This window comes from Phyllobates terribilis, unplaced genomic scaffold, assembly GCF_046119375.1.
Source record: "Phyllobates terribilis strain yellow unplaced genomic scaffold, ASM4611937v1 Scaffold_4__5_contigs__length_816908805, whole genome shotgun sequence".
NCBI lineage: Eukaryota > Metazoa > Chordata > Amphibia > Anura > Dendrobatidae > Phyllobates > Phyllobates terribilis.
The window spans coordinates 555,813,214-555,836,699 of record NW_027362764.1 but is presented as its reverse complement, the minus strand read 5'-3'; the positions used below and the strand labels follow the sequence as shown (position 1 = coordinate 555,836,699).

The following is a 23,486-nucleotide window of genomic DNA, read 5'->3' as shown; positions in this document are numbered from 1 at the left end:
AGTTTGGCTGCTACCATGCGCCCTGGTAAAACCATCTCCCCCACCCTCACATGCCTGCCGCCTTGGTGCTGCCGACCGTCTGGACCTTGCAGATGTTAGCCCTTCCGCATACAACTCCTCCTCCTCTACTTCCTCCACCTCCTCTTGTGCCACCACCTGACTCCGAATTCTGTTTAACATGTGCTCCAGCATGTAAATCACCAGAATAGTCATGCTGATAATGGCATCGTCAGCACTAAACATCTTCGTCGCCATTTCAAAACTGTGCAGAAGGGTGCATAGGTCCCTGATCTGAGACCACTCCTCCAGCGTGATTTGCCCCACCTCTGGATCTCATTGGCCCAGTCTATACGTCAGAACGTATTGCACCAGGGCTTGTCGGTGCTGCCACAGTCGCTGCAACATGTGCAGAGTTGAATTCCACCGGGCAGGCACATCGCATTTTAGCCGGTGAAGTGGCAGGCCCAACGACTTCTGTAGAGATGTAAGTCGCTGAGCTGCGGGATGCGAACGGCGGAAGTGAGCACACAGCGACCGTGCCCTCTGCAGAAGGCCATCTAGTCCGGGATAGTGGGCTAAAAATTGCTGGACAACCAGGTTCAACACGTGAGCCATACAAAGCACGTGTGTGACATTGCCCCGGCGAAGGGCCGCACCCAGGTTTGCAGCATTGTCACACACGGCCTTCCCTGGTTTCAGGTCCAGTGGAGACAACCATTCATGAAATTGGTTCTCCAGAGCTGACCACAACTCCTCAGCTGTGTGACTCACATTTCCCAGACATTTCAAAGTAAAAACCGCCTGATGACGTTGAGCCCTACTGCCAGCATAGTAAGGAGGTGTGCAGGATCTCTTCTGCGCAGTTAGAAAGCTTGTGGCATGACCAGACAGGCTTTGGGTGCAGGTGGAGGACCGAGAGGAGGTTGAGGAGGCAGAAGCAGTGGAGGAACTTTGAGATAAAGAGGATTGACGCACAACTCGTGGGGATGGCAAGACTTGGACAGCAGCCCCTTGTCCTGCTGTCACCATAGTTACCCAGTGCCCAGTCAGCGACATGTAACGCCCCTGTCCATGCCTACTCGTCCAAGTGTCTGTGGTGAAATGCACCCTGTCACACACAGAGTTTCTCAAAGAAGCGGTGATGTTGTGTGCGACATGCTGGTGGAGCGCAGGCACACCTTTCTTTGAGAAGTAGTGCCGACTGGGCATCTGGTACTGGGGCACTGCGACGGACATAAGGTCTCGAAAATCCTCTGTGTCCACCAGGCAGAAAGGCAGCATTCTGTAGCCGAGAGCTTGCAGATGGTGAAATTCAACCTCTTAGCTTTCTCATGGCTAGGAGGAAATGGTCTGTTACTTGTCCACATCTGAGGGACCGAGGGCTGGCTATTGTGCTTAGACTGGGTTGATAAGGGTGTCCCCGGCAAACTGCCGGTCTGTGAGGAAGATGCAGGCGGACATGTTAGGTTGCCTTGATCCAAAGGTGGTGCTATCGATGTCGGACAGCGCTCAACACCAGCTGGTGTTACCACCTCCAAAGAAAATGATGACCTGCCAATCACGCTGGCTGTTGCGGGTAAAGAGGTGGCAGGTCTGCGCCCCACAACAGGTGTGACTGTTGTCCCCCCAGTCACAGAGGATGAAGAGGCCGCGGATGCACAAGATATGGCAGACGGTGGTTGGCCCGGCCGGCTAGGCCGCATTGTAGCACAGTGAGCTTCCCACTGCAACTTATGCTTCATGTCCATGTGCCGGTTCATGCATGAAGTACTCAAACTATGTATTTTTTGGCCTCTACTTAGCTTTTGCTGACAAATGTTACAGATAACACGAGTTGGGTCATCTTTATCGATCTGAAAAAATGCCCAGGCTATGCAAGGCTTAGCACCCATGCGACCTGAAGAGCCACCACGACTTGTGGTGAGAGGCAGAGTTGTGTTTGAGGATGCAGTTGTTGACGTGCTTCCAGTACTACGTCTCTGTCCAGGAAGGCGCAACCTGACCTCGTCGTCACTAGCATTCTCCTCCACCTCCTCTGCTGACCTCATCTCTTGGCTGACTGTGGGTTGACTCTAAGTGGGATCTCCAACCTCATCATCATCACCCTGTGCGTTATCACACCCGTCGTCCTCAGAGCCAACCTGTTCCTGCCCTGACAAAAGACTAAAGTTGTCGCTCCAATCAGGTATTTGAGTCTCATCATCGTCTTCCTCATTGTCTCCACCAACAGGAGTTACAGTTTGGGAATGATGGTCTACATTATGGTCAGAACCTTCAGCGTCTGCTCCTGGATCTGACTCATAAAGATTCTGGGCATCAGTGCAGATCATTTCCTTGTCTGGATTCACAGAAGCGCTGGAGCCGACCTCTGATTCCCAGGCTATAGTATGAGTAAACAGCTCTGCAGACTCAACCATCTGTTCTACCTCATACTCAGATGGGCAGCTGGAGATTTGGGAGCTGTGAGTAAGCAAGTGCGATTGGGGTGACACCTTTGAGGACTGGAGTATTTGTGATGTTGAAGTTGATGTGGAGGAGAGCCCACTTAAATGAACACTTGATATCCATTGAAGCACCTGCTGTTTTTGTGCCTCATCTGGAATTTGTAGCGATTGGCGTGGCCGTAAGAAAGGGATCTTATCACATTGTCCGCTAAAAGAAGTAGACATTTTAGTTTGGCTGGAAGATGGTCTTTCTTCTGCAGATGTTACTGTTGCTTTAACACCTACCCCACGGACACAACCTTTTTTCCCCTTCCCAACACGCCTATTCCCCTTTCCACCAGCAGCAGGCCTTTTTCCACTCATTTTGGTGATTAACTAATTCACAACTCTGGAGTTGTTTCCACAAAAAAACAATGGATGGGAACCGAGCAGAGCTGAGTGGCCAAACTGTGGTATTAGGCCAAAACTATTGACCGGGTTAGATGCAGAAAAAAATTATATTCAATTTGCCACCTGATGGAGGTCAGTATAGATGGACTAATAGAACAAGTCCCACACACAGCTAGAAGCCCAAATATTTTTTCAGAGGTAGATGCAGAAAAAAATTATATTCAGTTTGCAACCTGATGGAGGTCAGTATAGATGGACTAATAGAACAAGTCCCACACACTGCTAGAAGGCCAAATATTTTTTCAGAGCTAGATGCAGACAAAAAATTATTTTGAATTTGCAACCTGATGGAGGTCAGTATAGATAGACTAGTAGAACAAGTCCCACACACTGCTAGAAGGACAAATATTTTTTCAGAGCTAGATGCAGAAAAAAATTATATTCAATTTGCAACCTGATGGAGGTCAGTATAGATGGACTAATAGACCAAGTCCCACACACTGCTAGAGGGCCAAATATTTTTTCAGAGCTAGATGCAGACAAAAAAATATTTTTAATTTGCAACCTGATGGAGGTCAGTATAGATGGACTAATAGAACAAGTCCCACACACTGCTAGAAGCCCAAATATTTTTTCAGAGGTAGATGCAGAAAAAAATTCTATTCAGTTTGCAACCTGATGGAGGTCAGTATAGATGGACTAATAGAACAAGTCCCACACACTGCTAGAAGGCCAAATATTTTTTCAGAGCTAGATGCAGATAAAAATTATTTTTAATTTGCAACCTGATGGAGGTCAGTATAGATGGACTAATAAAACAAGCCCCACACACTGCTAGAAGCCCAAATATTTTTTCAGAGGTAGATGCAGAAAAAAATTATATGCAGTTTGCAAGCTGATGGAGGTCAGTATAGATGGACTAGTAGAACAAGTCCCACACACTGCTAGAAGGACAAATATTTTTTCAGAGCTAGATGCAGATAAAAATTATTTTTAATTTACAACCTGATGGAGGTCAGTATAGATGGACTAGTAGAACAAGTCCCACACACTGCTGGAAGGACAAATATTTTTTCAGAGCTAGATGCAGAAAAAAAAATATTTTGAATTTGCAACCTGATGGAGGTCAGTATATATGGACTAGTAGAACAAGTCCCACACACTGCTAGAAGGACAAATATTTTTTCAGAGCTAGATGCAGAAAAAAATTATATTCAATTTGCAACCTGATGGAGGTCAGTATAGATGGACTATTAGAACAAGTCCCACACACTGCTAGAAGGCCAAATATTTTTTCAGAGCTAGATGCAGAAAAAAAATATTTTTAATTTGCAACCTGATGGAGGTCAGTATAGGTGGACTAATAGAACAAGTCCCACACACTGCTAGAAGCCCAAATATTTTTTCAGAGCTAGATGCAGATAAAAATTATTTTTAATTTGCAACCTGATGGAGGTCAGTATAGATGGACTAATAGAACAAGTCCCACACACTGCTAGAAGGCCAAATATTTTTTCAGAGCTAGATGCAGACAAAAAAATATTTTTAATTTGCAACGTGATGGAGGTCAGTATAGATGGACTAATAGACCAAGTCCCACACACTGCTAGAAGGCCAAATATTTTTTCAGAGCTAGATGCAGACAAAAAAATTTTTTTTAATTTTCAACCTGATGGAGGTCAGTATAGATGGACTAATAGAACAAGTCCCACACACTGCTAGAAGCCCAAATATTTTTTCAGAGCTTGATGCAGACAAAAAATTATTTTGAATTTGCAACCTGATGGAGGTCAGTATAGATGGACTAGTAGAACAAGTCCCACACACTGCTAGGAGGACAAATATTTTTTCAGAGCTAGATGCAGAAAAAAATTATATTCAATTTGCAACCTGCTGGAGGTCAGTATAGATGGACTAATAGAATGATGCTATGCCCAAAAGGTTTTACTTCACTAAGTGCAGTAAAAAAAATTGGTATTCTATACACAGGTGGTGTATCTTGCAACACAGATAGGCTACTCCACTGACTAACACACTTTGCAATAGTCCAAAAAGGATTAGCTTTGCTAGATTCAGCTAAATGCTGTGAAGAAAACTTGCACAGCACTGGCACAGACCTGCCTGGCAAAAACTGATAGGAACTGATGTAACTTAGTCCTGAAAAGGACTGCAATTACAATTAGTCTTTACTCCCACAATCTATCTATTTAAGAGCACAGACCAGCCTGATAAAAGTCGTAGGAAATGCTGTAACCTAGTCCTTAAAAGGACTGCAATCACAACTATTCCCTACTCCCAAGCTATCTGTATATTTGTGCGAAAAGTGGCTTGAAATTAACAAGGTATAGCGCACACAGCAACAGCGGTGCCATCCAACACGCAGCTGCAGCAGTGAGAAAATGGTGGCGACGGGGAAAATGGCTGGGTCTTATAGGGCAAGGACATGTGACATACACTGCCAATGACACATGCCCTTGCTTGTGTGAAAAAAAGCACTTCTCTCCGTGTGTGCGCTGCTGATAGGCTGACAGATTGCACCTCCCCACTGTAAATGCGGGAAAGAGAAAAAAAAATGGAGATCTTCATTATTCCTGCAGAGATCCATCCCCTGCCCCTCCCCCCACCCCGCTGTACACTCAAACTGCGTATTAACATTAATTTTCATCATTACTGAGAAAAAATCCAGTTATGATTTTGGTGCACGAACAGTTATCGAACATAACCTCGAACAGCCGAATTTTTCTCAAATCGTTCGTGTTTGCCGAACAGCTCGAACACCGCCCAAAACTGATCGAATTTGAGATTGGCGAACAGTTCAAGTCGAACAACGCTCATCTCTAATAACGAGTAACCCGAATACCATACTATCCGTGTGAATAGTGAATAGTACGGAATACACTCACTCATCACTATTCGGTGTACCAGAGGGTCATAGAAGAAGTTAAGCAGTTTAAAATTTGTAAGCATACTGCAAAAAATAATAGACCCAGAAGTTGTGCATATCCTTTATTGTGGATATTCATCAAAAGACCCAATTGAACCATAATAATTACAAATCCTAATTTAAGATTTAATAAATTAATTGTTACCAAATAGTCACATCTTAAATAGCTGATATGCAAGGAATTGTGTCTGTGTTTATTTGTGGTGAACATAGTACTTTATGGAGTTGAACAATGGAATATGTAACAGAAGCTTAGTTTGAGATCAATTAATACTGAAATATATGCCAGAATTTTGAAAAGTTATTTTGCTTCTCCAGAAGAATAAGTGTTTATCCTCCCTGTCATTTCTTCTACGCCTAGTGCCATCTGCACATTTAATATTAGAGACACTCAGATTCATATATTCTATTTATTGTATAGTAAACCATGTAATTAGTTCACTGATTCTATTCTGTAATTATAGTGTGTGGGAATGGATCATTGCTTAAAATTGCAATCATGCTATGCTTTGGATTTTTAAAGATATCATAAACTGTTTCTAACATAAAGAATATTTTGCACACAATTTCTAGTTATCCAAAAGGTTTACATAATTGCATAGAACTTTTCTCCCCCAGTTATACATTCTCTTTCAATAGATTATGTATAGGCCACAATGCCATTTGTTTTAAGAAAAGCTTCCAGTCCTTTTTAAAATGCTGTCATTTTGCAACCTTCTAAAGCCAAATTGGTTCAGAGATGAAAACAGTTGAACCTAACTAATTTTGTGGTGCTGAAAATGAATGCGATGCTTAAATTTGCTGACTGGCTTTAATTTTCAAGACACAGAGGAGGTTTTAATTACTTATGACACTTTTCATGCAGCCTTATAAAAAATTGCGTTTTTATTATTTCATCATCATTATTGCATTGTTAGTAGCTAGTCTATTACATCATCTATTTAGTCTATTGAGTCTTCAATATTCTATCATCTTAGGGTGACCAATCAAAAAATGCCAACTCAGCTCAGATGATGTAATCTTAATTACAGTTGCATCACCAACTTTTATAAAAGCTCTCAATGTAAGGTATGCAGTGTTAGGATTTCTTAGCATATTGACATGTTTCTATATGTTTTTTCACATATGCATCATTCTTGCATTAACAAAGCGGATAGTTTTCGCTACATACTGTATGTGGAGAAGTCACTTTTGCATCACAAAGGCAAAACTTGACAATCATGATAAGAAAAGCTTGCAACCTGTATTTTTGCTGCAGAATAGGAGATCAGGACAACAGTTCGCCTCCACTCATATGCTGCAATAGATGTGCATCACATCTTACCTAGTGGTTGCATGCGAAGAGGCAACCTATGCCTTTTGTAATCCCAATGATCTGGAGAGAGCCAACCGATAACATTACCAATTGTTGTTTCTGCATGGTGCCTCCCATTAGGAAAGGATGAAAAAACAAGGGGAAAGGGAAAAGGAAAACGTATGTCAGCTCACCATGTAATAGCCAGACTCATCCAGTCCCAACGAAGTCTTGCAACGGAGACGCCCAGGTCACAGGCTACCAAGGTTCAAGTAATGAGAAAGCAAGCAAAGATGTCTCCAGCAGGACCAGGGTTGTATATATCTTGTTAAAACTTCACTTTTAATTTCAAATTGTAAAAGCCAAGGATGAGTTACAGAATGAGCAATATAGCGGCTCTTAGGTACAGCACATTCCAACGCGTTTCGGCTAAACCTTATTCATGGAATGAATAATTCACATTAGTGTTTAAACACGTTTTAGTTGTTTGAATTGTTGCTAAGTTTCCTTGAAATAAATATCAGAAAATTGTCATAAAATATTCTGCATCTTTATATTTGTAACAATAATAATGTTTCAAAGTAGTGAAATTTTTATGCATTAATTATATGTAGCAGTAAAAGGAAAACTCTTTGAATTTCTCAACCCTCAGTCTACTAAAATGCTTGTGTATGCCCTCATCATCTCCCACCTCGACTACTGCAACATCGTCCTCTGTGGCCTTCCTGCTAACACTCTCGCACCTCTTCAGTCCCTTCTTAACTCTGTTGCTTGGTTAATTCATCTCTTTCCTCGCTACTCCTCCTCTTCTCCGCTCTGAAAATCTCTTCACTGACTCCCAATTCACCAGCATATCCAGTTCAAAAAAATAATACAGACCTACAAAGCCATCCATAACCTGTCTCATCTGTACATCTCTGAGCTAATATTTTCCCTCACTTAATCTCCGGTCCACCCAAGACCTTCTTCTCTCCTCCACACTTATTCGTTCCCCACCCAATCGCCTCCAAGACTTCTCCCGAATATCCCCCATCCTCTGGAATTCTGTGCCCCAACATGTCCGATTATCTGCCACATTCGGATCCTTCAAACGGAACTTGAAAACCCACCTCTTCAAGAAAGCTTACAGCATGCCATGACCCTGCTGCCTCCTCACCACCACCGGAGCAGCCGCCTCACCAACATCGGAACTGCTGCAAACCCCCAACCTACTGACTCCTTCCCCATCATCCTGTAGAATGTAAGCCCGCAAGGCCAGAGCCCCCTTCCCTCTGTACCTGTCTATCATTGTTAGTTTACTTACTAAAAGTGATATCTGTATTTTGTATGTAACCTCTTTTCATGTACATCACCATGGAATCAATGGTGCTATATAAATAAATAATAATAATATCATAGATACAAGAACCAACTAAACATTTTCATTGTCAGATTTGAATTCAGAAGGTTTAAATAATTAAGAAATGACTCATTTCATAACTCAACCTGACAACTTTTGAAAATATGTAGAACAGTGTTATCTTCCATTACTACCTCATTCCACAGTATGACTGCTCTAACTCTAATGAACTATTTCTCATTTAGCTTTTGAAATTGCCTTTCCTCCACATGTAATGAACGCCTGATCCTTTGTAAGGTCTTTTTTGGAGGAATAAGTCATGTGGCAGTCCTTTGTATTGACTACACATGTACATGGTGGGCCATTTATATGGATACACCTAAATAAAATGGGAATGGTTGGTGATATCAACTTCCTGTTTGTGGCACATTAGTATATGGGAGCGTTGATATGAAAGAATAAAGTTACGTTAAAACCAAGCACACCATTATTTTTCTTATGAAATTCTCAATAAGTTTGACGTGTCACATGACCCTCTTCCCATTGAGAAAAATAAATCTGTATCCAAAATGGCAGACTTCAAAATGGCTGCCATGGTCACCACCCATCAGGAAAAGTTTCCCCCCTCCCATATACTAATGTGCCACTAACAGGAAGTTAATATCACCAACCATTCCCATTTTATTTAGGTGTATCCATATAAATGGCCCACCCTGTATTTATACATATAAATGAGATATTCTCTATTTTCTAAACAAGCCCAACAGTTAAACTAAACAAGAACCATGTGTTGCAGCATTAAAAAGAGACCCAAAAATGCATATGTAGAAAGTCATGTAAAACTAGTTGCAAATAGTCATCATTCTATCACTATAAAGCTTCATTACATGTCTCTATGTAAGGACTGTGAGGGACCGTCTGGTCATGGGTCTTCTGACCTTAACTTGAGAGTTTCATAGGAATATATGTAACTAGGAATATACAGCTCTGGCAAAAATTAAGAGACCACTGAACAGTTTTCTATTGAAAAGAATGGAAAGACTGGTGGAAAGCATGCCAAGACGCATGAAAGCTGTGATTAAAAATCATGGTTAGTCCACCAAATATTGATTGCTGAACTGTTCCTGAGTTAAAACATGAGTAATTTGAGGTCTGAAAGCACTGTTTCTTTTTTAGCATTTTGACGCTTTATCATCTGCTGCAAATAAATACAAAATATTTTGCTTTGAATTTCGGAGACTTGTTGTCAGTAGTTTATAGACTAAAACAACAATGTACATTTTACTCAAAAATATACCTATAAAGAAAAAATCAGAGAAACTGAAAATTTTGCAGTGGTCTCTTAATTTTTTGCCAGAGCTGTATGTAGCTGTCCACTTTGGGTCCAGAGACCTGCGACCAGTCTGTACATCGTGACCAGTAAATGGTGTTACATGAGTGTCTGAATGAAATTTAAAAGTAATCCTGTCATGTAAACAAAAATGCTATTAACCTGCATATATGGGGTCAATCTGCAGATTAATAGCACTTTAAAGCCATGTGGCCATTGCACTGAAAGCCGAAATACCAGAAGGAAATTAACTTTATTTCTCCTGGCAGTCTCCGGCTTTCAGTCATAGATGTCGGTCTGGCATGGCTTCAATCACAGCTCAGTACACAGTGAGCAGCGCCTGTAACCACACCCTGGCACTGACTGACAGCTGGCTCACCAGTGCATTAGATCTGTCAGTCAGTGACGGGGCGTGGTGTTACAGCGGTCTCTATTATGTACTGAGCAGTGACTGAAATTGTGTTGGCTGCATCTCTATGACTGAAAGAAGGAGGCTACTGGGTGGAATAAAGTTAATTTTCTCCCGGCAGCCGGGCTTTCAGTGTAACAGGTACAAAGCTTTAGAACGATATTAACTTCTGCAGGTGTATAGTATTTGGAAACATGACAGGTTCCCTTCTGTATGTAAAACAAATTAATCATTTTAAATTTTAAAGCTCTGACTGTAATCTATGTACTAATTGCAGACAGTTTTTTTATTATCTGTTAGCACAATTTATTGTTATTGAATGGGTTTTCATTAGGTGTCAGGAACATTCAGTTGAAACCACGTCCTCATATGCAGACCAGTGGCCACACAATTTTGCTTCTAAATCTGCAAGACATTGGTCACCACATGTGGACATGCATCCGAATACATGTATCTGTGGTATACATGAAAAATCCCTAGCAGTCAAACAATGGCTGCAGGATTAAAGAGATTCTAGCTGAGTTTAAAGGGGTTGTCCACTACTTTATATGATCCCCCATAAGTGTTTCTCTAAATACCTTGTGGTGCCTTTTCTGCCTGTGAGCGGTGCTATCACTGGCTGCTCACAGGCATCATGTGACCCCCAGCTGCAGCCGCTGATGTCACGTTAAGTTCTGGCTGCAGCAGGTGGTTCTCACTTCTACATTCCACCGCACACTCTCCCTCTCCTCGTTCACTGGGAAAGGGCGCAGTGGATGCTGGGTGTGACTCACGGGGTAACCCCGCCCACAGCCCAGCATCCACCGCGGGGAGCGCATCACTGATGTCACGCCTCACTTGACATGACATCAGTGACGGGTCACTTGATGCCTCTAAGCGGCCAGCGATCGCGCCGCTCAGAGATAGGAAAGGCACCGCAAGGTATTTACAAAAACAATTTTGGGCCCCGGACGGATACATTGGGGGGTTCATATAAAATAGTGGACAACTTCTTTAAAATGAGTATTTTATTAAATTACAAATTAAAATATACACACGTAAAAAACAAGGTAGGGAACAACCTCCAATAGAGCGGAGGTATCTGTATTGCACATCTACCAATGGTTAGTAATTTGGCTGCATTATTGACTATGTCTCATATAAAGCTGAAATTATATAAAGTTATAATGTATCACACAAATACATTACCAATTCAATGAGATGAAAAACCAGAGGGAAGGAGAGTATGGTGCCGTGCCTCCCAAACCCCAATGCCGTTTTGCATCCACCTCTTGACACCCTCGGAAGAAGTGGTAGCGAAACGGCGTTGGGGTTTGGGAGGCACCGCACCTTACTCTCCTTTCCTCTGACTTTACGAGGGTCAGTCAATAAGTAATGCCTCCTTTTTTTTCTCCTTTTAGTTGTCAAGAAATTCAAATGCAATTACATAGGTTGAAAACCACAACATTAACGATTAATTTGTCACTTTTCAATATAATCTCCATCCATTTTCACAGTCTTGGTCCACCGTTTACCAAGGGCATGTATTCCAGCATGGTAAAAAGCATTCTCGGGACCCACCGTGCACAAACTTTTCTGTATCCCAGTTGTCCAATAATTTTCATCACACTGTCTTTACTGAGGCAGATAATGCCACACAATTCATCTGCAATCACCCGGCGGTCACCACGAATGATGTCATCGACTCGCTGAATGTTGCTTGGAGTCACTGCGGTTACTGGCCTGCCACTCCGCATTTTGTCAGCCAACGGTGATGGCCCTTCAGCTGTGTTACAGCGACGAACTCATCGTCTAACAGTACTGACATTCACTGTTGCATCACTGTACACATTCTTCAGTCTCTCATGAATTTGAATGGGCGTTTCACCTTCTGCATGCAAGAATTCAATCACAGAACGTTGTCTAATACGAACATTGATGTCAGCCATTTTGCAAACGGATACAGTCCTGCCACCTGTTGGTGCAGGAAGTTGCAATTGCTGTGGATTGGAGAAGAAGGTTTGAGGAATTGTGCCAAATTTGAATATTTAACATAACTACCTTATTTAAGGAGAAAAAAAATAGGAGGCATTACTTATTGACTGACCCTCGTACATCTCTTTGAACATTAAATTGGTAATGTAGTTGTTATTCGTCCTTTTGTTTTCTACTTAAGGTTGATGTAAAAGGACCCATCATTTGTAAAGACCATTAATATCATAGTTCTGAAAATTACCTTTAAAGAAGCACTTCAGCGTTTTTTTTTATTGCCTCCTCTGTTACCTATCATTAGTGTGTGGTTAGCTCTCACAGTCTCGTTCTGAGTTTCATATATTTGCATTGAGAAAATATCCTCCATTCCACCCAGAAGACGCTGCGTGAACCAACAGGTCACAACTGCGACCAAGTTATGCAGGAGAGGACTATAGTGGTGTTGGAAATGGCTGAAGGCAGCAATAAGTAGTTTTTAATTCACTCATTGCATGCATATTATTGATTAGTAACATAAAGAACAATAAACTAAACCGCCAGAGTGCTCCTTTAATCTTTTGTAACTGTTATAATCAGGGGATTTTTAGCATAAGAGCATTGGAACTTTACAGCTCTCTGCCACATGATGCTGTGAAAGTAAATTCTACTCAATATAAGACAGTTAGAAACAATCCAGACGCTTTTCACATGTAATACCTATGCTGTTTTGTCTTGGAATTTCTGTCTACTGTGTCTTTCATGTGCCCTTTAAATCTTTTTACAGCCATGTATCAAATGACTGTTGTTTTTCTTTTCAGATGGGCCTCATAACTGATATGCTGACATTACTGTATCTTTCATTCTGCTGACAACTTACTCTCCAACTATGACCAGGTCAATGATGGCTTTCCACTTCTATCTCAAAATACTGAAACACAGGTAAGGTTTACTTCAGAGCTATCATTTGCATTGTCATGTTCAGTTTGGCTTATATGTCATGTTCAATTAGGTTGTAAATCTGCTAAACAAACAGGAAGTTAATATCACCAACCATTCCCATTTTATTTAGGTGTATCCATATAAATGGCGCATCCTGTATTTATACATATAAATGAGATATTCTCTTTTTTCTAAACAAGCCCAACAGTTAAACTAAACAAGAACCATGTGTTGCAGCATTAAAAAGAGACCCAAAAATGCATATGTAGAAAGTCATGTAAAACTTGTTGCAAATAGTCATCATTCTATCCCTATAAAGCTTCATTACATGTGTCTATGTAAGGACTGTGAGGCACAGTCTGGTCATGGGTTTTCTGACCTTAACTTGAGAGTTTCATAGGAATATACAGTACAGACCAGAAGTTTGGACACACCTTCTCATTTAAAGATTTTTCTGTATTTTCATGACTATGAAAATTGTACATCACACTGAAGGCATCAAAACTATGAATTAACACATGTGGAATTATATACTTAACAAAAAAGTGTGAAACAACAGAAAATATGTCTTATATTCTAGGTTCTTCAAAGTAGCCACCTTTTGCTTTGATGACTGCTTTGCACACTCTTGGCATTCTCTTGATGAGCTTCAATAGGTAGTCACCGGAAATGGTTTTCACTTCACAGGTATGCCCTGTCAGGTTTAATAAGTGGGATTTCTTGCCTTTTAAATGGGGTTGGGACCATCAGTTGTGTTGTGTAGAAGTCTGGTGGATACACAGCTGATAGTCCTACTGAATAGACTGTTAGAATTTGTATTATGACAAGAAAAAAGCAGCTAAGTAAAGAAAAACGAGTGCCCATCATTACTTTAAGAATTGAAGGTTAGTCAGTCCGAAAAATTGGGCAAACTTTGAAAGTGTCCCCAAGTGCAGTTGCAAAAACCATCAAGCGCTACAAAGAAACTGGCTCACATGAGGACCGCCACAGGAAAGGAAGACCAAGAGTCACCTCTGCTTCTGAGGATAAGTTTATCCAAGTCACCAGCCTCAGAAATCGCAGGTTAACAGCAGCTTAGATTAGAGACCAGGTCAATGCCACACAGAGTTCTAGCAGCAGACACTTGTCTACAACAACTGTTAAAAGGAGACTTTGTGTAGCAGGCCTTCTTGGTAAAATAGCTGCTAGGAAACCACTGCTAAGGACAGGCAACAAGCAGAAGAGACTTGTTTAGGCTAAAGAACACAAGGAATGGACATTAGACCAGTAGAAATCTGTGCTTTGGTCTGATGAGTCCAAATTTGAGATCTTTGGTTCCAACCACTGTGTCTTTGTGCGACGCAGAAAAGGTGAACGTATGGACTCTATATGCCTGGTTCCCACCATGAAGCATTGAGGAGGAGGTGTGATGGTGTGGGGGTGCTTTGCTGGTGACACTGTGTGAGATTCATTCAAAATTGAAGGCATACTGAACCAGCATGGCTACCACAGCATCTTGCAGCGGCATGCTATTCCATCCGGTTTGCGTTTAGTTGGACCATCATTTATTTTTCAACAGGACAATGACCCCAAACACACCTCCAGGTTGTGTAAGGGCTATTTGACCAATAAGGAGAGTGATGGAGTGCTACGCCTGATGACCTGGCCTCCACAGTCACCAGACCTGAACCCAATCAAGATGGTTTGGGGTGAGCTGGACCGCAGAGTGAAGGCAAAAGGGCCAACAAGTGCTAAGCATCTCTGGGAACTCCTTCAAGATTGTTGGAAGACCATTTCCGGTGACTACCTCTTGAAGCTCATCAAGAGAATGCCAAGAGTATGCAAAGCAGTCATCAAAGCAAAAGGTGGCAACTTTGAAGAACCTAGAATATAAGACATATTTTCAGTTGTTTCACACTTTTTTTGTTAAGTATATAATTCCACATGTGTTAATTCATAGTTTTGATGCCTTCAGTGTGAATGTACAGTTTTCAAAGTCATGAAAATACAGAAAAATCTTTAAATGAGAAGGTGTGTCCAAACTTTTGGTCTGTACTGTATGTAACTAGGAATATACAGCTCTGGCAAAAATTAAGAGACCACTGAACAGTTTTCTATTGGAAAGAATGGAAAGACTGGTGAAAAGCATGCCAAGAGGCATGAAACCTGTGGGTATTACCCCCTTCCCAGGCTTCAAACATCTGCCCCAGCCATCTGCTTAACCTCCGCTGGAGACTAAAATTACGGGAACTCCACGCCAATTTTTTTTTTAATAAATCCTTTATTTTAACACTAAATGACAAGCACAGTAACCAACACTGTCACTGTACTTATTATATATGTGACTGACATGTTTCTATCTATCTAATCTATGTGTGATGCTCTATTCTTTGTGTTCTAAATTGTCGGGTACCGATGTATGCCGTTGATGAATTGCCAGCCGGCTTTTTTAAAGAGACGGGTGCATGAAAACACTATTATTTTTTTTTTTAATAAATCCTTTATTTTAACACTAAATGACAAGCACAGTAACCAACACTGTCACTGTACTTATTATATATGTGACTGACATGTTTCTATCTATCTAATCTATGTGTGATGTTCTATTCTTTCTGTTCTAAATTGTCGGGTACCGGTGTATGCCACTGCTGAATTGCCGGCTTTTCATGTTTCACTGTGAGCACTGTTTCCATCGATTTGGGCAATCACTGTAATGCCACAACCACCATGGCTGTGACATTACAGTGAGTGGCAGACAATCCCTGCATGATTGGTGCTCTAAATAGCGCCAAACATGCAGGATGGGGACCCGAGCTCCCGTCCAAGCATCTCGAAAGTACTCGGCGAGCTCCGAGCATCTCGAGTACTGAGATGCTCGGGCGATTAGTGAGCAGTGGCGAGCATGCTCGCTCATCACTAGTCTTAACTAGTAACAAAGTGGTGTAAATTATTATAGTATATTATAATATATATTATTATGCTCACCTAATAGGGTTGTGAAAGTCACAAATCCTATAGAAGCATGTAAGGGCTGCTGCACGACCACCAATGGGATATGATACAATGAATGAGGAATGCGGTGGTACAGAATCCGCACTGCTCCAGGTTTAAAAGTACAGTCACACACTGAGGTGAAGCATGAATGCGGTTTATTGTGTCAACGCGTTTCGATGATCATTGTGGTTTGGTCCTGATAAAGAGGTTTGAAAACCTTGAAACACATTGACACAATCAACCGCATTCATGCTCCACCGCTGTATGTGATCATACTTTTAAAGCAGAGGCAGTGTTGATTCTGAACCACCAAATTCCTCATTCATTGTATTAAAAACAATAAAATGTCACAGTAACCCAGTCCCTTAGTTATCCATAGCACGGCAGATCCTTCCTGGTCCACCACTGGCTTCCTAAGGCACCCACTCTGTACCATTGCTAGTCTCTCTATTCTCATCCCACATGAAGCTAATCAGGCAGAACTTGAGTTGGGCGAGAGTGCCAAACACATTTATATATGGTGTTTTTTCCTTGTTTTCTGTGAGTATAATAAAAGAGAGTCAAGAAGCTTAGTTACTGTGGTATCTCACTATTTCAGGATTATTTCTGCATTAGCTATTCTATAAGATTTACAAAAAAAAATCCCCAGAAAAATTGGGAAAGCTGAATATCCCTGTTGACTTGAGAAAGCCACGTCTTCTATCTTTGAAAATACTAAAACTTGATTTCCTAGCAAGTCAGGATATTTAAAGGGAATCTGTCACCAGGTTCTTGCTATGTAATTCAAGAGCAGCATCATGTTGGGGCAGAGACTTTGATTGAAGTGATGTGTCAATTACTAGGCTGCATGGTGTAATTTTTATACAATCATTGTCTCCAATGCTGCAGATCTAGCAGTGCTCAGGATGCTGAGCTCTGAATAACCCCGCTAACTATACAGTGACACAAAGCAGCTAATCTAAGGCGGAAGCAGGGTTACACAGCAGTTGAGACAAAATCATAAGACACCTAGTCCTTTAGTAATAATCTCATGCTAATAAAATACTGATATTACTGAAACAGCAAAACACAGCCTAGAAAGTGACACATATTTGGAATCAAGGGTCTCTGCCCCTATATCTTGCTGCTGTCATATTACAGAGCTGAAGCCTGCTGACAGATTCCCTTTAAGCTGAGTTAAAAATCTGTGCAGTGTTTCTTTATACAGTTAGGTCCATATATATTTGGACAGAGACAACATTTTTCTAATTTTGGTTCTAGACATTACCACAATGAATTTTAAACAAAACAATTCAGATGCAGTAAGGGTAATTTTTTTCAGACCAAGCAGAGGGAAAGAATTATGGAATTACTCAATTCTGAGGAAAAAAATGATGGAATCATAAAAAACAAACACACAAAAGAACACTCCAATACATCACTAGTATTTTATTGCACCACCTCTGGCTTTAACCCCTTTACAACCCAAGGTGGTCTGCACTTTAATGACCAGGCCAATTTTAACAATTCTGACCACTGTCACTTTATGAGGTAATTACTCTGGAACGCTTCAATGTATCTCCCTGATTCTGAGAATGTTTTTTCGTGACATATTGTACTTCATGATTGTGGTAAAATTTCTTCGATATCACTTGCATTTATTTGTTAAAAAAAAGGAAATTTGGCAAAAATTTAGAAAATTTAGCAATTTTCAAAATTTGAATTTTTCTGCCCTTAAATCAGAGAGATATGTCACACTAAATAATTAATAAATAACATTTCCCACATGTCTACTTTACATCAGCACAATTTTGGAACCAAAATTTTTTTATTGGGGAGCTATAAGGGTTAAAAGTTGACCAGCGATTTCTCATTTTTCCAACAAAATTTACAAAACCATTTTTTTAGGGACCACATCATATTTAAAGTCACTTTGAGGGGTCTTTATGACAGAAAATACCCAAAAGTGACACCATTCTAAAAACTGCACCCCTCAAGGTGCTCAAAACCACATTCAAGAACTTTATTAACCCTTCAGGTGCTTCACAGGAATTTTTGGAAAGTGGAAGAAAAAAAATAACATTTAACTTTTTTCACAAAAATGTTAATTTAGACCCAATTTTTTTTATTTTCACAGGGGGAACAGAAAAAAATGGACTCCAAAGTTTGTTGTGCAATTTCCCCTGGGAACGTAGATAGCCCATATGTGGTGAAAAAACACTGTTTGGGCGCACGGCAGGGTTCGGAAGGGAAGGAGCGCCATTTGACTTTTTGAATGAAAAATTTCCTTCAATAATTAGCGGACGCCATGTTGCATTTGGGGAGCCCCTGATGTGCCTAAACAGTAGAAACCCCCCCACAAGGGACACCATTTTGGAAACTAGACCCCTCAGGGAACTTATCTAGATGTGTGGTAAGCACCTTGAACCCCCAGGTGCTTCACATAAGTCTATAACATTGAGCCGTAAAAATAAAATTTTCACATTTTTCCCACAAAAATGTTTTTCAGCCCCCACGTTTGCATTTTCATAAGGGTAACAGAAGAAATTGCACTATGCAGTTTGTTGTGCAATTTCTCCTGAGTTAGCAGAAACCCCATATGTGGGGGAAAGCCAGTGTTTGGGCACACGGCAGGGTTCGGAAGGGAAGGAGTTCCATTTGACTTTTTAAATGTAAAATTTGCTTGAATAATTAGCGATGCCATGTTGCATTTGGGGAGCCACTGATGTGCCTAAACAGTGGAAACTCCCCACAAGTGACCCATTTTTGGAAACTAGACCCCTCAGGGACCTTATCTAGATGTGTGGTGAGCACCTTGAACCCCCAGGTGCTTCACAGAAGTTTATAACATTGAGCCGTAAAAATAAAATTTTCACATTTTTCCCACAAAAATGTTTTTCAGCCCCCACTTTTGCATTTTCATAAGGGTAACAGGAGAAATTGCACTATGCAGTTTGTTGTGCAATTTCTCCTGAGTTAGCAGAAACCCCATATGTGGGGGAAAAACACTGTTTGGGCGTGCGGCAGGGTTCGGAAGGGAAGGAGCGCCATTTGACTTTTTGAATGTAAAATTTGCTTGAATAATTAGCAGACGCCATGTTGCATTTGGGGAGCCCCTGATGTGCCTAAACAGTGGAAACCCCCCACAAGTGACAATTTTCACATTTTTCCCACAAAAATGTTTTTCTTTCCCCACTTTTGCATTTTCCTAAGGGTAACAGAAGAAATTGAACTATGCATTTTGTTGTGCAATTTCTCCTGAGTTAGCAGATACCCCATATGTGGGGGAAAACCGCTGTTTGGGCTCGCGACAGGGTTCGGAAGGGAAGGAGCGCCATTTGACTTTTTGATTGTAAAATTTGCTTGAATAATTAGTGGATGTGCCCCTGATGTGCCTAAACAGTGGAAACCCCCCACAAGTGACACCATTTTGGAAACTAGACTCCTCAGGGATTTTATCAATGGGTATAGTTAACATTTTGAACCCAGAGGTTCGACACAAAATTTCATAACATTAGGTCATCATATTGAATAAGTTGTCATTAGTCTTGAGCACAAGTGCTCACTACTTGAGTTTGCATTGGGTACTCAGGTATGCACCATGTATCGCGTGTGCCCAAGTGAAATGCTCGAGTCCCTGCCCGCATGGTTCACGGTTATTAAACACCCCCAAAAAAACATGCAGGGATCGCTCGTGCATGGCAGGCAATCCCCGCGAGATTTTTTTGGCCGCGAAGCATATGGGGCAGTGACTCGAGAACCCGCGATACTCAGTGCATACCCGAGCACCCGATGCAAACTGAAGTAGTGAGCACTTGCGCGCAACACTAGTTGCCATATAGTCTTTTTTTTTTTTTTTTTACTTTTGAAATAAACAACAACCCTAACCCCAACCCTAACCCTACCCTAGCCCCAACTCTAACCCTACCCTAGCCCAACCCTAACCCCAACCCCATCCCTAGCATTTATTTTTTACACCATTCCTAGTGCAGTATAAGTGATTAGACGACCTTATTCTTCGGGTCGGTGCGACTACAGAGATACCAGAATCATATCGGGTTTTTATGATTGACAGCTGTCACACACTAAAAGACACATATTTTGTAAAATCTAGTTTTTGCATCGCCATATTTAGAGAGCTATAATTTTTCCTTATTTTGGCCGACAGAGTCATGTGACAGCTTGTTTTTTGCGGGATGAGTTGATGTTTTTATTGGTGCCATTTTCAGGCATGTGACATTTTTTGATCGCTTTCTATTCCAGCTTTTGGGAGGCAGCATAATCAAAAACCAACCATTCAGGATTTTTTTTTTTATTATTTTTTTATTCTACTCCGCATGTGGTAAAATTGATAAGGTAGCTGTGTTCTTCGGGTCAGTATGTTTACAGCGGTACCACATTTATATAGTTTTTCTATGTTTTGGCGCTTTTACACAATAAAAGCTATTTTATATAAAAAAAAATTTTTTTGCATCGCTTTATTCTGAGAGCTATAAGTATTTGATTTTTCAGATGATGGAGCTGTATTGCGGCTTGTTTTTTGCGGGACAAGATGACGTTTTCAGCGGTACCATTTTTATTTATATTAGTCTATTTGATCGCGTGTTATTCCATTATTTGTTTGGCGGTATGATGACAAAGCATTGTTTTTAGCTTCTTTTTTTTTTTTTTATCGTGTACATTGAAGGGGTTAGCTAGTGGGACAATTTTATAGGTCAGGTCATTCCGGAAACGGCGATACCAAATATGTGTACTTTTATTGTTTTTTTGTTTTTTTTTCAGAATAATATTTATTGATGGGTACATTATATTTTTATTTTTGGTGGATTATTTTTTTTATTTCTTTTAAAATATTTTTACTTTTTTTTTTTTTTTTTCCACTTTCTGACAGTTTTTTTATTTGTTTACTTTGTCCCACTATGGTACTTTCACTTTTTTTATTCTGATCGCCTGCATAGCATAGGGATGGAGCACCATCCCTGTGCTATGCAGGCTGTCAGCGCTGCACAGTGAGAAGATAGTTTGGTCATGTACTGCGCATGACCAAAAAATCTTCCTGCTGTCTGGTGACCCGGATGTTGTCATGACGACATCGGGTCGTCATGGCAACATCCGGGAAGCCGCGGCAGACAGCGCTGGAGGCCGGAAGAGGAGTTGAGTATACCGATCACCTCCCCTTAGCCACCGCAATGCTGCGATCGACTTCGATCGCAGCATTGCGGGAGTTAATGTGCCGGGAGCGGTTCGGGACCGCTCCCTGCACATAGTACCGGGTGTCAGCTGCGACAATCAGCTGACACCCGGCGGCGATCACGCCCGCACAGCCTGTGTGCGCGCGCGATCTCCATGACGTACTAATACGGGTAAGGCTCTTAAAGCCCAGGGCACTGACTCGTAATAATACGTCATGTGCTTTAAAGGGGTTAATAACAGTTTGCAATCTCTGAGGCATGGACTTAAAGAGTGACAAACAGTACTCTTCATCATTCTGGCTCCAACTTTCTCTGATTGCTGTTGCCAGATGAGCTTTGCAGGTTGGAGCCTTGTCATGGACTATTTTCTTCAACTTCCACCAAAGATTTTCAATTGGATTGAGATCCCGACTATTTGCAGGCCATGACATTGACCTTATGTGTCTTCTTTCAAGGAATGTTTTCACAGTTTTTGCTCTATGGCAGGATGCATTATCATCTTGAAAAATGATGTCATCATCCCCAAACATTCTTTCAATTGATGGGTATTGTTGATCGATACCTTCCGATATCAGGAAATATCGGATCGGATTGGATCGGGCCGATACCCAAAAAGTATCGGATATCGCCGATTCCGATACCGGAAACCAATGCAAGTCAATGGGACACAAATATCGGAATGAAATTAAACCCTTTCTTTCCTTGTAGGTTAATTCTACATGAAGGAAAACAACTAAAAATAATGTAGAATGTATTGGGGGAGGTGGTTGCCCAAATCGATGGGAACAGTGCTCACAGTGAAACATGAAAAGCCGGAAATTCAGCAGCGGCATACACCGGTACCCGACAATTTAGAATAGAAAGAATAGCGCTTCAGACATAGATTAGATAGATAGAAACATGTCAGTCAGATAAATATGAAGTACAGTGACAGTGTTGCTTACTGTACTTGTCATTTAGTGTAAAGGATTTATTTAAAAAAATATTAGTGTTTTCATGCGCAGTCTCTTTAAAAAAGCCGGCCGGCAATTCAGCATCGGTACCCGACAGCTTACAACAGAAAGAATAGAGCATCACACATAGATTAGATACATAGAAACATGTCTGTCACATATATAATAAGTACAGTGACAGTGTTGGTTACTGTACTTGTCATTTAGTGTTAAAATAAAGGATTTATTAAAAAAAAAATTGGCGTGGGGTTCCCCGTAATTTTAGGCTCTAGCGGAGGTTAAGCATACAGCTGGGGCAGATGTTTGAAGCCTGGGAAGGGGTAATACCCACGGAGCTTCCCAGGCTACTAATATCAGCCCCCAGCTGAATACCTAGCCTTTACTTGCTATTAAAATGGGGGACCCCCCCAAAAAATGACGTGGGGTCCCCCCTATTTTAATAGCTAGCAAAGGCTAGGCAGACAGCTGGGGGCTGATATTAATAGCCCAGGAAGGGTGCCATGAATATTGGCCCCCTCCCAGGCTAGAAACACCAGCCGTCAGCCGCCCCAGAAATGGCGCATCCATAGGATGTGCCAATTCTGGCACTTAGCCTCACTCTTCCCACTGCCTTGGTGCGGTGGCAGTGGGGTAATAGGGCTGGGGTTGATGTCAGCTTATAATGCCAGCTGACATCAAGCACAGGTTAGTAATGGAGAGGCGTCTATAAGACACCCCCATTACTAACCCCATAGTGAAAGTTAAAAAAACACAAACACCCAGAATAAAGTCCTTTAATTGAAATAAACACACAATTCTTTATTGTTCTAAATTAAACCATACTTACCATCACGCCCATTCCAGCTGAAGCCAACGATCTCCAACAATAAAAAAAAATAAATAAACCAACATCATCCTTACCTTTCGATGGTTCCCAGGACAGCTCCAGCTCTGCTACATCGAGATGACAGGCTGGACCACAGCAGAAAGCTGCCATCTAGCCTGTCATCCCGCTGACACTGAGAAGCGCAGGCATGCTTACGCTCCTCAGTGTCTGGCTGTGACGGCATCCAGATGAGCCGACAATGAACTCAGCTCACCTCATGCACGTCACTGACAGCGTGGGAGAATTCTCCTGCGCATGCGGTGAGCGTGAGAGACTCGGCTCATCTGGATGCCGTCACAGCCTGACACTGAGGAGTGCAAGCATGCCTGAGCTTCTCAGTGTCCGCGGGATGACAGGCTGGATGGCAGCTTTCTGCTGTGATCCTGCCTGTCATCTCGATGTAGCAGAGCTGGAGCTGTCCTGGGAACCATCGAAAGGTAAGCGTGATGTTGGTTTATTATTTTTCTTTTATTGCAGGAGATCGT

The 23,486-nt window shown here is 41.5% G+C and overlaps 1 protein-coding gene across 1 annotated transcript in view; it reads left to right on the top strand.

Annotated features, from left to right (window-relative positions):
• MC5R (melanocortin 5 receptor) overlaps nt 1-23,486 on the top strand; it is a 200,302-nt gene that overhangs the window by 106,010 nt on the left and 70,806 nt on the right. Inside the window, exon 2 of the mRNA XM_073676704.1 lies at nt 12,919-13,039. The gene's annotated coding sequence lies outside the window, so the exon portion shown is untranslated. The remainder of the gene's footprint in view (nt 1-12,918; nt 13,040-23,486) is intronic.